The 17101-nt window shown below is 37.4% G+C and overlaps 1 non-coding gene across 1 annotated transcript; it reads left to right on the forward strand.

The window, feature by feature from the left end:
• Positions 1-258: 258 nt before the first annotated feature.
• On the forward strand, positions 259-379 carry LOC114009472 (small nucleolar RNA SNORA36 family). The gene has a single exon (XR_003550881.1). It is a non-coding gene; the product is annotated as a small nucleolar RNA SNORA36 family (small nucleolar RNA).
• The last annotated feature ends 16722 nt before the right edge of the window (positions 380-17101 follow it).

The following is a 17101-nucleotide window of genomic DNA, read 5'->3' on the forward strand; positions in this document are numbered from 1 at the left end:
TTGTAGAAATTATATGGAAATACAATAGTCAAAGAACAATTAAGACAGTCTTGAAAAAGAATAAAACTAGAAGACTCACCCAAGACTTATTGTATTATATTTATAGCTATAATAATAAAGCACTATGCTATTAGTATAGGAATAAACAAATAATCAATGAAACATTAAAGGGATTCTAGATAGAGATCCACACAAATACTATCATCTGATTTACGATGCTGCTGAGCAGAAGGTAAAGCTGGACTCTACAATAAATGATTCCTAAGTGTTGAGTTCAGTTCAGGGCAGCATACCTGTCCCACTTTGAGATGTCGAAATGGGCTGGGGAGATGACTGAATAGAAAGTATTACTCTATCATTTACTTTCCAACCTACAAAAAAAAAAAAAAAAGCAGAGCAATTCAGTAACCATACTAGATAAAAGTAAAATCATGACCTCTAGTACACAGCATTCTCAATCATCTATTCCAAACGAATTATATATTTTAAAGTTGCAATAAAGCTTTTTAGAAGAAAACATAATTGAACAAATTCATGAGTACAGACTAAGCAGAGGGTTTTTTTTAAGTATATTAAATTTTTTAAGGGTATAAACATGCTAACCACAAAGGAGAAAAAATGTGATGAATTGGATTATATTTATACTGAAAAGTTTTTCTGTTCACGAAAAGATAAAATTCAGACAATAAAAAAGCAAGTGACATGTTTGGAGCAGTAGTTACAGTTGATAAAATATTTGCATCCAAAACATAAAAACAAATCCCACAAATAAATAAGAAAACGAATTAATAGAAAAAAATGTGCAAAAGACTTGAAATAGAATTTCAAAAAAGAGAATATTCAATTAGCCATAATGTATGGAAAACTGTTCTATTTCTGTTGTCAATCAAGAAAAGACAAATAACAGGGACCAGCAGATGGCGTAATGGCTACATCTCTGGATTCCCATGTAGTAGACTGCAGTTTGAGTCCCGGACCCAGTGGCTTAAATGCATACCAGCCACATGTGCGTGTGTGCCCAAGATCCCGAGAGGATGCTGGAGGAGAAGGTATTGCGATGTGGCCATCCCCCCGGGGACTGATTTTTCACTTTCTATCTCTCTGTCTCTCTGTCCTTCTGGCAAATGTATGCTCCCAATAGCAAAAACCTCTTAAAAAAAAAAAAAAGGGAAAGAAAAAAGAAAGAAAAGGCAAATAAAAGCCCAATGCAATATCACAACATGCCCACGACTAGTCACTAAAATGAAATAATAAGTAAAACAGATAATATCAAGTACTTGTGATTATTAGGAGCATCTGGAAATTTCATTCACTGGCATCATGAGAATAATTGAGCGCACTTTGGAGAACTGATTAGTAGCAACTAATAAAGTTGAATACATGTATTCCTTATAATTGAGCAATTCCACACCTAAGAGTCTAACAGAAATGTATACATATGTGAACTTTAAAAAAAAAATAAAAGAGTAAAAGTGTTCATAGCAGTATTATTCAAGTTATCTGTCAACTACCCAAATACCAGTTAACCATTGATTGACCACCTGCACATAATCACACAATGAAATACTGACTATATAACTGAGTATGGTTGTCTTACAGTTCTACTTGCAAAGTATGGATGCATTGCACAATCACACTTTGAGCAAAAATAAGTCTGGTAAAAATAAGAATATACTATACAATCCCAAAGTATATGAACAATACCTGCAAATCCACAGACGAAAGGAAGACAACCTAACAGAAAAATAAAAATGAACAAAAAGCCTTACATAGGCAATTCACAAAAGAAGATATCTATTAATAAATGATCATCAGGGAAATGCAAATTAAACACACCAGAATGGTAAAAATTAAAACAGAAAATACTAAATATTGGCAATGGTAATAAAGAACTAGAATGCTCATACATGGGCTGGTAGGGGTGTAAATTGGTACAGCCAACATTCAGATATATCTCCCAAAGTTAGCGTGTGTAGGTACATTCTGCTGTGCAACTTTATCCTCCCTTGGTATATACATTCTAGAAATATACTCATACGGTCAACAAAAAATACATAATAGAATGTGCATAGCAGCACTATTTATAAGACCCCCACCCAATCTGGAGATGTTCATAATACCAAAGCATTCACTGAAAAGAGAATAGATACAATAATAGATATAGTATTGTATAGCATATGACAATGAGAATGTCTTAATTACACTGCCATGTAATATAAAGTCTCACAAACAGTATGTATTTTGAAAGTCAGTCATGAAAGAGTAAATACTATATAAGTCCATTACAAAACATTTTAAAAGGTAAACAAATCTACCATCTCAGAAGTCACTCTGGCTGTTGAGGAGAGAGATCGGGCAGAGAATTAAAGGGGTATTAGGATACTTTTGGGCTCAGGTAATATTCTGGTTTTCAACTCAGATCTTAGTTACATGATTATATTCCTTTTGTGAAACTTCATTAAACTGTACATTTATTATTTCTGTGGGTTTTTTAATTATAGTGTACTTCAGTAAATAGTTTGTATAAAATACAGAGAAAACTAAGAATGTGGGGAAGGAGAAAAGTGGCCTTAAAGGTGTCTTAGGTCCTTAGATTATAAAAAGGGTTATATTACCATTCGCTATTACACTAAGTCAAGATTGCATGTTATATTAGCTAATACCAAACCATCGAATCAACAATATTGATTCAAAAGATTATTAAACAAACTTACATGATCACATCTGAATTTAGAGAATGAAATTTGGACACAAGAAGGAATTGTGAAGCAACTGACAAGTGGCCGACTCTTCCATAATTATCTCATCCCTGAGTGAGCACGCAGCAACCACCACCTCCAATGCTACAAGAGCACGGTCACTCTGTCTCTTCTAGTCCTCCAAATCAATGCAGCTTTGAAAATTTATCTCACATTATTTCTTCTCTCGCAAAAGACAACTTTTCCTTATACATAGGTCAAAATGTCACATTGCACTCCAAAAATATATACAATTTTAATTTTCCAAGGATATCTTAATCAAGCTTAGGGGGAAAAAATCTTAAGTTAAAAATATATTTGTTGTTGCCAATTTATTTTTACTTTTCTTATTTTTATTTATTACTATTACTATTATTTTACATTCAATCATTGTGTATCATGACAGCATGCCAAAGGAATTTTCCCATCCTGAATACATTGTATATTGGTTCAATCAAAGATATTACCATACATATTATCATCAACAGATAATTTTCCATTTTAGTGTCCCTTAAATGTTTTGCTTTGCTTCTTTCTTTTTCCCCTTGATTCCTTCATCCTCACCCTCCCCCATTTCCCACCATCCCACACTGTCTCTGGTGTCACAGTTGCTCTCTATGCCTTTATACCATGCAGTCTTTCAGTTTCTGCCACAGTGTGCCTACTTTCAGTATATATTGAGTGGAGACATACAAGGCGTCTCTTCAAAATCTGACTTGGTTTGGTTAGCAGTGCATTTCCTATATTCCACTCCCTTCCATTAAATGGTAGGGTCTCATTGTTTGATTTTTTGTTATTTTGTTTTTGTTTTTGTTTTGACTAAACAGTATTATGTAGTGTATATGTGTCACATCTTTTCAACCCATTTATCTGTTCATGGACATTTGGGTTGAACATCTTAGCAATTGTGAACAATGCCACAATAAACATGGATGTGTACGTTTTTCTCACTGAGTGCATTTTCATCCTTTGGGTAGATATCCAGGAATAGAATTGCTGGGTTATATGGTAGAAAGAACTTTCTAGGTCCAAAAAGTGGATGATGGTTAAAGGCATCATACTCCCATATGGCCAACTACAATTCCAGTCCTAGACCTGTTACCTTGAAAATGGTACCCAGGACCTGTGCCTGAGTGCCCAAAATCCCAGGAGGAGAATGGAAGAGAGGACAGCGGCATGGCCATGCCCCCCCCCACACACACACACAGGATGATTTCTCACTTTCTCTCACTGTCTCTCTTTCTCTTTCCAGCAAGTGCATGCACCCTATGGCAAAAGCACAAAAAATAAATAAATAAATAAATAACTTTATACGTGACTTTTGCAATGCTGACATCTGAACTCATCCTCCTAAAGTCTTGGAACACCTGTCTTCTTTATACATTAGCCTTTTCCTTTTTAAATGTTTTAATCTCCAAACCTTCTTTAGACAATGCAACACTAGAAGCTATTGTGTGAAAGATCAATATGTTCTACTATTATGAGCTTCAATACATTAACAAAAATCTGTCTACCTACCCATTACCCACAGGCCTCTCTTTCTTTTTATTTATTTTTTTCTAGAGGTTTTTGCTATAGGGCATGTGCGCTCACCAAACAGACAGAGAGATACAGAGAGACAGAAAGCAAGAAATTACGCCCCCTGGGGGGGTTGCCACGCAGCAATCCCTTCTCCTCCATTCTCCTCTTGGGATCTGGAGCATGCATCCACATGCGCCTGGCATGAGTTTTAAGCCACCGGGTCCAGGATGTGAACCGCGGTCGGCTACATGGGAGTCCAGCGGCATAGCCATTACACTAACTGCTGGTCCCCAGGCCTCTCTTTCTTAACCCAGGCAAGTATCAGTTTTTGTTTGTTTAAATATTTATTTATTTATTTTTAATTTGACCAGAGAGAAATGGAAAGTGAGAAACAAACTGCCAAGTCTGGGACTCAAACTGCAGTCAAAAAGTGTGGGAGTCCAGGGGCCAGCAGTTAGCATAATGGCTATGTCGCTGGACTCCCACATAGTCGACCACATTTCGAGACCCGGACCCGATGGCTTGAACTCACACCAGGCGCGTGTGCATGTGTGCCCAAGATCGCGAGAGGAGAATGGAGGAGAAGGGACTGCGGCATGGCCATTCCCCCTGGGGGGTGATTTCTTACTTTCTGTCTCTGTCTCTCTCTGTCTGTCTGGCGAGCGCATGCGCCCTATAGCAAAAACCTCTCCAAAAAAAAAAACTTAAAAGTGTGGGAGCTCAGCACCTTAATCACCACAATACCTGCCAGGCCCCAACTATCAATTTTTAAAAATAATAGCTCATTAGGTAAATATTTGATTTAGAAATCTAGAGATGTAACAGTGTAGGAGAAGATAAGACCTATCTTCAAGAAGATGACAGTGTGAAGAAAGATGGTGATGTAAACACATAATTAACCAATGCGATGAGTGCTGTTCATATGGGTGCCCAGAAAAGAAATTCCTTTTCCCAGCAAAAAAGAAAGAGCAAGTCAATTAAATCTCTTTGTTAAGGAATTCAGTTAAAATGACAGATTTACAGGAACCAGCAGTTGGTGTAATGACTATGTCGCTGGACTCCCACATAGTCGACCACGGTTCACATCCCAGATCCGGTGGCTTAGAACTCACGGCGGACGTGTGTGTGTGCGTGCCCAAGATCCCGAGAGGAGAATGGAGGAGAAGGGATTGCGGCGTGACCATCCCCCCTGGGGGGTGATTCTCACTTTCTGTCTCTATGTCTCTGTCTGTCTGGCGAGCACACGCGCCCTATAGCGAAAACCTCTCCAAAAAAAATTAAAGGTAAAAAAAAAAAAAAGACAGATTTACTAAACTAATATAGGGCACAGAACAGAAGACCTTAACTTGCTTTCTAAACTTTGAGGGGGAAATAATTCATTTGTAAGAAGGAACTACTTCTATTATTAATATTGCATTCATCATTATTGAAGATTTGTTATGTTTTTATCATTTTCAGCTTTCTAAAAAGAGGTAAAGTTTTGGGACCAGCAGTTAGCGTAATGGCTATGTCACTGGACTCCCATGTAGCTGACCATGGTTCGAGTCTTGGACCCGGTGGCTTAAAATCACGCTGGGCGTGTGTGTGTACATGCCCAAGACCCCGAGAGCAGAATGGAGGAAAAGGGATTGCGGTGTGGCCAGCCCCCCTGGGGGATGATTCCTCACTTTTTTACCTCTCTGTCTCTCTCTGTCTTTCTGGTGAGCACACGAGCCCTACAGCAAAACCTCTCCAAAAAAAAAATAAATAAATAAAAGGTAAAGTTTCAATAAATCTAACTACATAAACATTCCTACCATAGTACCAGATACTGAACTAGATATTTAATGTAATCCTCAAGTATAAAATAATCCTCATAATGACTCTTAAAATTAAAAATCATTATAATATTCTTACAGATAAGGAAACAGAAGCTTAGTGGATTTAAATTAGTTTCTCAAGGTCAAACAGATGGCAATTAGTGGACTGAGGACTCAGACTAGGGTCTGAGTTATATATAAGGCCTCTTTATATCCAGGGTCTTCAACTTTTTCAGTTATATCATGTAACTGCCCAGAGTCCTTCAGCGCAGACATACACATTGTTCAAGATAGATATTAATACGTCAGTGACATACAAGTGAAAGAAAAGCTGAAATATGAAGGGAAGTAGAAGAAACAATCCCGTGTCCTTCAAATAACTGCCTATGTATGCAGAAAGCTGGTCCCAGTAAGGAGTTAAAATATACAGCCTAGGTAAAGTGAATTAAAAGAGGCTGTATGAATCAACTGCAGTTAAGATTTGGAGAAAGATGCATTTATTATTCTGTACACCTTGGCATGTATGATTGATGTCAATTTGAGACTTTATAGAGTAAGAAGTGCTGACAAACAAGTGAATTACTTTATTAATGTGCCTTAAAAGAATAAATGAAGCTTGAGAAACTTTGTTTGCCCTAGACTCAGCACATTGGGAAGGCCGGCAAAGGTAAACACCTCCTTAGGATGATCCATTGCACCTCCTGCTCAGTTTTTCATATGCAATCTTCCCTTCAGATTTCCTAGAGGTATTAATTCTTTATGTTTGCAATTTCAAAACCCTTGGTCTTACTTTGACACATCTCAAAATACACACTTGGCTCAGTTAACACATTCATTTGTCTACCCCACAAATCTTCCACTAACTTCCACAAATTCTTTCTCCAGTCGCTGGTGCCTTCTCTCACTAACACTGCACAATCACACATCACTGAACACGTTTCCTTTCTCACAAAGCTGATTTGTCCGAGCTCATCCTCATCTTCAACGTCATCTTGACTTTTCTTAAAATGAGGTACCTATTGGGCCAGCAGGTGATGTGGTGCTTAAGACGCTGGACTCCCACAGGCCGACCTCAGTGCAAGTCCTGGACCTGATGCTTGCTTTCTCATTTTCCTTGTCCTGCCATGTATGGTCATTCATTCTCTCTTTCTCTCTCTCTCTCTCTCTCTCTCTCTCTCTCTCTCTCTTTCTCATGCCATATAGCAAATTTAAAAATAATTATGATAATAAATTTTTAAAAATTTAAGTGAGTTACCCATTTGTCAGCTGTTGATTTTGTTGGGGTGTTGTCCCCATTAAAGTTTCATAAAGCATAAATGAGCTCATCATACTACCCTCCCACCTTTACCATAGATTTATTTGTTCTTGCTTCAGATTTAGCATAATTCGTGATGCTCCAACAAGGGCTTTATTTTCAAACTGATGTTATATCCTTTTTAGTGCTTCAGACTAAATCTTGTTCAGACATATTATAACAAATCAATACAAGTATATGTGGGTGCAAAAAAATTTAAAATCCATGAATAGTTTTTTTTATAATATGCATTTTTCATGAACTTTTTGAAAACTCTTCATATCTCAACATATCCCAACCTCACTGATTTTCTTCGCAAGAACTCCAATCTTTTAAATAACTGCTTTCATTTTTGTTATCAGATTTACTAGAACCATACACAATTTAAGATGATGGTAACCAATTATCAGAGGAACAGACCCTAAGACCTTTCTTTTATTCAGTCAACTCGACATATACTTAATAAACATATAACACAAACAAGAGACCACGTCTTCTCATCTATGTATCCTGAGCAAATCACATATTGCACAGAAACACCAGCAAATAAAGAGTGGTTACTGCTAAGTTTTGGGAACATAAGATAAATTATTCATAGACTGTCCACAAAGGCCTTCAAACCTTTGGGAGAGATGGTGAAATTTATTCATAATACAAGTCAAAATGAAGTAAGTATCAAATGGAAATAGAAGCTTGTGTTATGAAAGCCAGGAGCAAGACCAAAATAAATAAATAAATAAAGTGCATTCTAATTCTAATCTCTGAAAAAGTTTAGTGGGTTTTTTAAGAGATATTTTTGCTATAGGGTGCAAGCGCTCACCAGAGAGAAACAGAAAGCAATAAATCACTCCCCAGAGAGGATGAGCATGCTGCAATCCCTTCTCCTTGGACATCCATGAACCTGTACCCAGTGTGAGTTTTAAGTGGCAGGTCCAAGATTCGAACCGTGGTCAACTACATGGGAGTTCACTGACGTAGTCATTAGTCAATCTGCTGGTCCCCCTACAAAAGATTTAAAAGATAATGTGATTGGCTGGCCCCATAGCCTAGTGGTTAAGGGAGCTGGATCCCAAATGACCAATCGTAGGTTGAATCTTAGTCCTAGGTACACGTGCATGCATGCCCAAAACCCTGACGGGATGGAGAAATGGAGGAGAGATTGCAGTAGGACCACATCCTGTTGGAGGATGCTTTCCCCCTCTTTCTCCGTCTCTTTCTCTCTCTGGCAAGGGATACATGCTCTCTGGCAATTTAAGAGAGAGAGAGGTTTTATTGGAGCAATGCCTCCATTTTTTTTTTCACTGTAAGGGGACAAGGGGAAATCATTATATAGTGAGAGATAAGTATAGCCATTATAAGAAGATACTGATCTATCTGGCATAATTGTGAAACAGAAATACACTAAAATACCAGATATAAATGCATATAGTAGACAGTGGGAGATTTGGTTGAAGAGGTAACCTGAGGGCATATCATAAAGAGCCTTGAATACTAAACCGGAAGCTTTCAGACTTAATTTTTTAAGCAATTAAAACAACAACCATAGGATAGTGAAAATAACCTAATCTAACAGATTTTAAGATAATTCTGATGGCAATATCCAGTATTAATACATTTTTTAAAGTTTGGCCCAGCAGGTGACATAGTTGTTAAGACACTGGATTCCCACATGGCTGAGCACAGTTGGAGTCCCAGACCTGGCAGCTTGAAAATCACACCAGCACATGTGTGTGGGTACCCAATATCCTTAGAAGCGAATGGAGAAGAGATTGTGACATGGCTATCCACACTGGGGGGATGATTTCTCACTTTCCCTCTGTTTCTCTGATTCTGGTGAGTACACATGCCCTATGGCAAAAAACTAAATAATAATAATAATAATGATTAAAGTGTTATTTTATATCAGCAAGATTTCTCTAACATAATACGATCACTGGTCTTTCTTTTCAGGGTATCTGAATATTTATGCTATACTCTCCTTAAAGGTCTCTGAATGGCTTTATAAATATAAACACGTAAGTGCATTTTCATCACATAGCCTTATTTGGCATGCAACCTGGTTAACGTGTGTGAAATATCTTTATATGGGTTTATAATGGCCAGATGATTTTACTTCTATCCAACAGGTCTTAGTCATTTAAAATGATTAAAGACTAAGAAGCCGTAAAATTGTTCCAGTGGATTAAATAGTTCAAGGATGAAGGTTATTACTTTATCAACCATTTTCCCATTGATCTGTCACTCTTACACTCAGCAATGTTCCCTCAAGGCCAAAACCATCTCTTTTGGGTTGGTGAGTACAAGTGTCCTCCATTCTTGGCAGCCCTGGTCTCTTGCTTCATTGTAATGAGCCCAGCTGTTCGCAAGGCTATTTTTCATGCTTTTCAGCTTAATACCCTATGGCAGTGCAGTGAAGAAGGTCTCTTTCTGATTACAGGTATGCAACAGGAATTAATTATTAGGACTACTTTCTAAAAATAGTCCATTGAAATAATACAACAATATCAAAAGGTGACATTTATAAGCAAAAGCTCCATTTCATGTTCAACATATTTACAGACATAGAAAAGAGTGTCAGCAGGTAAGAATAATTTTGTATAGCTTCCCAGCAGTGGAAATCATAAATCACAGTAAACATTAATTATCCTTTAGCTCCATGAGGATATGGGTCAAGACTCCACACAGATGCAATAAACTAAAAGCTCCAAAAGCCCTTTCCAACTTTATGCTCTTTTAGGCAAGTAAGTATAGACATCAAAAAGAATACACCGTTTTATAAGAACCACATATGATCTGACCGAGAAAGTAACATAAACCAATTCAAAACCTCTCAATCAATGTGACATTTAACTTCGCAGAGAGGTTAAGGGAAAGTAATTAATTGCTTAATCATTTGCCAAAGGACATATACTAGAATGGAAGAGTTTTGAGCAACATTTCAGTAAAAAGACATATTAATAATGGCTCTTATTATAAAGGAACAATACCACTTCCTTAAAAAGAATAAGACTGCAATTTTAATACTACTTATTTTTATGGTCACATTGAATTCTGTTCTTATGTGTTTAAACAAAAGCAATCCTTGGCCTTATCATTTGGGGATTCATGGAAATTCTTGCCTACAATGTACACACACATATTTCATTCATATATATAGAATGACTGAAAAAAATTCTTCCCATAAAAATTGATTATGTACACTTAGTATCTTGAAAGACAATTGCTACATTTTAATTGCTGTATTTTATGACTTGTGAGCAAAATAAGATAAAAATGGCATTTAAGAATATTATCTTGAGGACCAGCAAATGGCAAAATGGTTACATCGCTGGACTCCTACATAGTAAACCACGGTTCAAGTCCTGGGGTCAGTAGCTTAAAACTCACTCCGTGCATGCTCAAAAATCCCAAGAGGAGAATGGAGAATAAGGGACTGTGGGGGGAGGGGGGTGATTGGAGGAGAATGGAGAATAAGGGACTGTGGGGGGGGGGGGGTAATTGCTTTCTTTCTGTCTTTCTGTCTCTCTGTCTCTGTCTCTCTGATGAGTGCACAAACCTATAGCAAAAACCCCCTCTCTCTCTTAAAAAAAAAAAAAAAAAAAGGAATATTATCTTGGGGTCAGCAAGTGGTAAGGTGCTGGACTCCCACATGGTCAACCATGGTTTAAGTCCTGGTGGTGGCAGCTTGAAAATCACACCAGGCGCACATGATGTTCTCATAATCCCAAGAGGAGAATAGAGGAAAAGAGATTACAGCATGACCATCCCCCCAGGGAGGGGCAGTGGTGATGATTCCTCACTTTCTCTCTCACTGATTGTCTGACTCTCACTGGTGAGCACACACGCCCTATGGCAAAAACCTTAGTTAAAAAAAAAAAAAAGAAGAAGAAAAGGAAAAATATTAGCTAGACATACCATATCAAAGATTAACACCAAGTGTACATCTGTGTGAAATAATAGAACAATTTAAGCGGTCACCATTCATTGACAATTCCACAACTATTGTACATCAGAAATCAAACACAACATGTTGGATTCTCTACTTAGGTTTCATTGAGTTGAAATCAAGATATTGACCTGATGAGTTCTCTTCTGGAAGCTCTGGGGAAAATACACTTCTAAGCTCATTATTGTCATTATTGTTTGCAGAATTTAGTTCCTTCTTTTTGTAGGGCTGAGATTCCCCACTTCCTTACTAGCTGTCAGCCAGGAGCCACTCAGCCCCTACAGGCTACCTGCATTCCTTGTCCTATGGGTCGCTGCATTTTTTTTTTTAATACATTTTTTTCTTTATTTACATTCATTCACTGTACATCATTATAGCATACAAAATGAGATTTTTCCATTTCAGAAGAAAAAAAAAGGCATTAGAAATACCTATTTGATGACTGCAGTTAAGCTATATAGCCCTAGTTAGGTGCTACTTTACAGTATGTTCATTCTATTCACTGAGGTTTATGCCTAAAGTCAGTCTTGTGGTCGCTGCATTTTTAAGCCAGCAAGGATATGATGAATCCGTCTCATGTTTCAAATATCTGACTTGCCCATCTCTAGCTTCTATATCCAGGCTTATGTTTTTAGTGTTTCGGTTTTTTGCCACAGGGTGTGTGCGAAAAAGAGAGAGACAGAGAAAAAGAGAGAGAAAGCAAGAAAGCACTCCTCCCATCAAGTATGGTCATGTTGTAATCCCTTCTTACTCCTTTTGGAATTTTGGGCACATGCACACACATGCCTGGCATGTTTTCCAAATGCTGGGCCCAAGATTCAAACTGCACAGTCATCCCTGTAGGATCCAATTGCCCTAACTACCACACCACTGACTGGCCCAAGACCCAGTTTTTCTGTGTCCACTGAAATAGGTCAGGCCCACTCAAATAACCTCCCTTTCGTTTCTTTTTTTTTTTTTTTTTGGGGAGGTTTTTGCTCTAGTGCTCTCACCAGAAAGAGACAGAGAGATAGAAAGTGAGAAATTGCCCCCCTGGGAGAATGGCCATGCTGCAATCCCTTCTCCTCCATTCTTCTCTCAGGATCTTGGGCACACATGCACGCACACGTGCCCAGCGTGAGTTTAAGCCATCGAGTCTAGGACTCAAATCACAGTCAGCTACAAGGGAGTTCAGCGACATAGCCATTACGCTAACTGCTGGTCCCTAATCTCCCTTTCTTAAAAGGGAAATTAAAGTCAATTTTGCTGGAGCCAGCAGGTGGAATTATGGTTAAGGCACTGGATTCCCACATAGCCAACAGTAGTTTGGGTCCCAGAGCAGGCGGCTTAATAATCACACCAGGTCTATGTACTTATGTGGCCAAAATCCCAAGAGGAGAATGGGAAAGAAGGCCATCCTCCCTGGGGAGTGATTTCTCATTTTCCCTCTCTCTCTGTCTCTCTCTGGAAAGCACATGCACCCTATGGCAAAAACGTAAAATAAATAAATAAGTTAAAAAAAAAAAAGTCAACTGTGCCATACAATATAACCTAAGTTCAGGAGTAAAATTCATCACATTCACAGGCCCAGGGATTATTCAGTGCATGTATGCTAGGGCATGGGATCTTGAGGGCCTTCTTAGAAGTCTGCATACCGCAAATACCAAAACAGATAAGGTCAATGTTAAAAAAGAAACCTCCTGAGTTGTCAGAAAATCATGACACATTTTTCTATATAAAAATAAGTCATGACTTTTCTGACAACCCCATAGAAACCCCTAACCCTCACAAACATAAATGCAAAATTCTTAAAATTTTAAGAAATCCAATTCAATAATATGTAAAAAGAACATTACATAATAATGAAGCAAAAGTAACATTTTTAGAGATAGTTACATAGGTAATAATATTTTTTAAATCAACTAAAAATAGTAAACTCATGATAACATTGATGTCTGTGATGGGTGGGGAGCAGGAAATACAGAGGAAGGGGATAGAAGAGCTCATACTACAGTGTTAGCTTTGTTATTATGCTTTAGTAGGATGGGGTTCACAAGTCTATGTTGTACAGTGGCTTCTATTGTGGTTTCTTACGTACACATCACCTACACTGCTGTGCTTTGGGTTGGTCATTAAATGCATGTCTATCTCCTTCTGCAAGTTGTATAACTGGCTGAAAGGCCTAGGGCTGCTCTTCTGGATCCAGCCCCGTTCTCACCATGCTTTCCACTTCTGCTTGCATCCATTGACCGAGCCTGGTGAGGTGCGAAGTAGGACCATTCTCATAAGATGTAGAACTACTTTAACAAGCAATTTTGACTTAAGAGCTGCCATCAACCTCGTCAAAGTTACTTTTTCTCAGAACTCTGCACTAGTTTGAGACTCTGCCTACCCCATCCTCCTTTCTCCCACTCTTTTAACTATACCTAGCTTACATTGTTGTCTGAAAGCTCTTTCTCTACCTCCCTACCTGCTTTGGCCCCTACCCTTTCCACATCATACCAGTCTCCACAATAAATCTCTTATCCATTTAATCCCATTCTGGCTTCTGCTTCTCAGAGAATCCAAACAAACAAATATTTTTTCAAATGTTACCCAAAAAAAAGAATATAATTAATCAAAAGAGAAGAAAATGAACATTTAGCATAGTAAATTGTCAACAAAAAATAAAATTGCTTTGATGATGAGATGACAATAACTGATTCACTATATAAATTAATCGATTTGTCTATCAAAGGCAGATTGTCACATACTTTAAGTCAATATCAATGCTAATTCCATGCTGTTTCAAGTAATTCACCTACCTAAACAAAAATAAAAAATCAATCAGGAAAGATGAAAATAGAAAAATGAAAAAAGATGGATATGCCAAGTAAAAATTAATACCACTTTAAAAAGTATGTAATTATACCTACATTTATACAAAATTATGTATATAGTAACATATATGTATAAATGCAAATATGTCTGATAGCTTAAAAGAAGAGATTTCAAAAAGAAAATGAATAAAAGAAATAGAATTGGTCCAGCAAGTGTATGGAAGTCAAGGCACTGGTTTCAACATGGCCAGCTTCACAGTTCAAGTCCCAGACCTAGTGTCTTGAGAATCACACGGGCAAATATGTATGCATCCTGAGAGGAGAGTGGAAGAGAAGGGATTGTGGCATGACCATATTCCCTGGAGGGTGATTTCTCTTTTTTTTTTTCTCTCTCTCTCTCTGGAGAGTACACATGTCCTACAGCAAAAAATAAAAAAGACATAGAATTAACTTTTTATTAATAAAGATAGAACAATTGTAAAAATTTAAGCACCTAATAATAAAATGTCCAAAGTATGAAACAAAACCTGAGAAGAAAATGACAAATCTACAATCATATTGAGAAGCTTTATTACTACTCTCAGAAATGACAAATTAAATATAAAAGAAGAAGTAAGAATATTAATGGCATGGATAGTAGTGAACAAGCTTGAGCTAATAAACATCATAGCTAGGATGTTAAATACAAAAATGGGAGCTAACCTTTATTCTGTATGATGTGAAATATTAATTAAAAATAACCTGACATCATAAAGACCATGTTCACTACTTCACTACTCATTTTGCATGAAAAGAAAAGAAAAATATTCTAGGAATTAACAACAAATCATACCTGGAAATTTGCCAATCTGTACACATTGCAGGATTCTTGGTGAAACAGGAAACTTTTCAGTTCTTGAAAAATGATGAATTACTATGAACTCCTTACTCCCTCTTTCAAATAAACTCCAAAGAAAGAAATAATAAATGCCACAGAATATAAGAAAAGAATATGATTCCAAAGAGCCAAAGTAAAAACACTGAGAAAGCCCCACAGTTGCAGTGACCTAGCCTGAGAAGTAACAAGGAAGCTGAGAAAGAGGAGGAGAGGTGCCGAAGTCAGGGTGTTGACTTGTGCATCTTTCTTTCTACCACAGGGCTATTTACTCTCCATGCAGACTAGAAAAAGGGAGCTAATGCCACCAGAGGAAATGATTTCATAAAAGACATCAGAAGTGGGGAAAATCCCTACAAAGATAGAAAACAAAACAAAACAAAGAAACTTGACAACCCCATATCCTAGTGTTAAGGAAGCCAGATCCCACACAGCGGTACACTTGATTCAAATCCCAGCCCTGGAGACTTGAAAAACATGCCAGGCGTGTGTGCGAGTGTCTAAAATTCTGGCAGGATGGATAAATGGAGAAGGGATTGTGGCTTGACCACATCCTATTGGAGGATGTTTTTCTTTAACTCCCTCTCTCTGGCAAGTGCACTTGACCTCTGAATTCCTAACCAAAAAAAAAGGAAGAAAGAAAAAATTTTAAAGGTATCAAAAAATAATATGTAGAAAGGTTGGCTATCATGAATATATTTCAAAATGACTATGGTAACATTTTGTTTGTTGAAGTTGCTATAGGCTTGTGCACTTGCCAGAGAGAGAAAGCATCTCCAATGGGGTGTGACCTCCCCAAAATCCTTTTTTCTCCATTTCTCTTTCCAGGCAGGATTTTGGGAATGCACACACATGCTCCCCTTGTTTTTCAAGCCTCCAGGGCTGGGACTGGAACCGCAGTCAGCCACGTGGGATCTGGCTTCCTTAACCACTACACTGTAGAGTCATTCCATTAAATTGTAATAGTGAAAAACCAAAAATATTTTAAATGTCCTTTATTTGTTGAATTATTAGATAATTTGTGGTACATCCACATCTAGTAAAGATTACATATATTCTATAAGTCATATTAAAATGTGGTATATCCATATTTATAAACTATTTCACATATCATAACAATTATACTCAGTTGTAACAATCATAAGTAATCAATAACCTAAGCAAATTAGGTGTTTTTTAATTATTTACTTAGTTATTTTGTTATTATTTTTTAATTTGATATAAGGCACATACACTCATCAGAGAAAGCAAGCCTCCAGGTCCAGGACTTGAACCATAGTCAGCCATATAGGAGTCCAGTACCCTAACCATCATGCCAACTGCTAGCCCCAGGTGTTTTGTTTTGTTTTTTATTTTCCCTTAGAAAGATTTTTGCTATAGGGCACATGTGCTCACCCAAGAGACAGAGAGACAGAAAGTGAAAAATCACCCCTCAGGAGAGAGAGCTACGCCTCAATCCCTCCGCCTCCACTCTCCTCTCGGGATTTAGGGCACGAATGCACACGCACCTGATGTGAGTTTTCAGCTGGGACTTGGCCAGCTGTCGACTACGTGGGAGTCCAGCCCTGTAACCATTATGCCAGCTGTTGCTCCTCCCAGGTGTTTTGTTAATCTGTACATAGAAGGCTGCGGCATTGCTTCAGTAGTTCAGGAATGTCGGACAAAAGTTAAAAGATATTTTAATTATTACTATATTGCAATTTGGAAAAAGTAAGCAGGGAAAGGAAGAACACCCTACAAAATATCAAAGTTAGTTGTATGCAACAAGGAAGAATATGAATCATTTTAAATTCTTCCTTCTGTTTTTGTACATTGTTTCCCATTTTTTTCTACACTAAACCTGTTTATTTTGATAATTGAGACAAAATCAGCAAATGGATATGTACAAAACATGACATTAATTAAGAGAAGTTTTATGAATTTTGGAGAGTTAAGCAGTCAGAATAATTTCAGAGGAAAAAATACTCTGTGGGGAACATCTTATTATTTCCTTCAGAATTTTTCCATTGTTTGCTTGTCTTCTGTTATCTTTGGTTATTTATTTTACTGATTTTCTTTCTTTAGAGAGAGATTTTTTCTGTAGAGCTTATGTGCTCGCCAGAGAGACAGAGATACAGAAAGGGAGAAATCA

The sequence above is a fragment of the Tupaia chinensis genome, unplaced genomic scaffold, assembly GCF_000334495.1.
Source record: "Tupaia chinensis unplaced genomic scaffold, TupChi_1.0 Scaffold000541_1, whole genome shotgun sequence".
In the NCBI taxonomy this organism is placed as follows: Eukaryota; Metazoa; Chordata; class Mammalia; order Scandentia; family Tupaiidae; genus Tupaia; species Tupaia belangeri.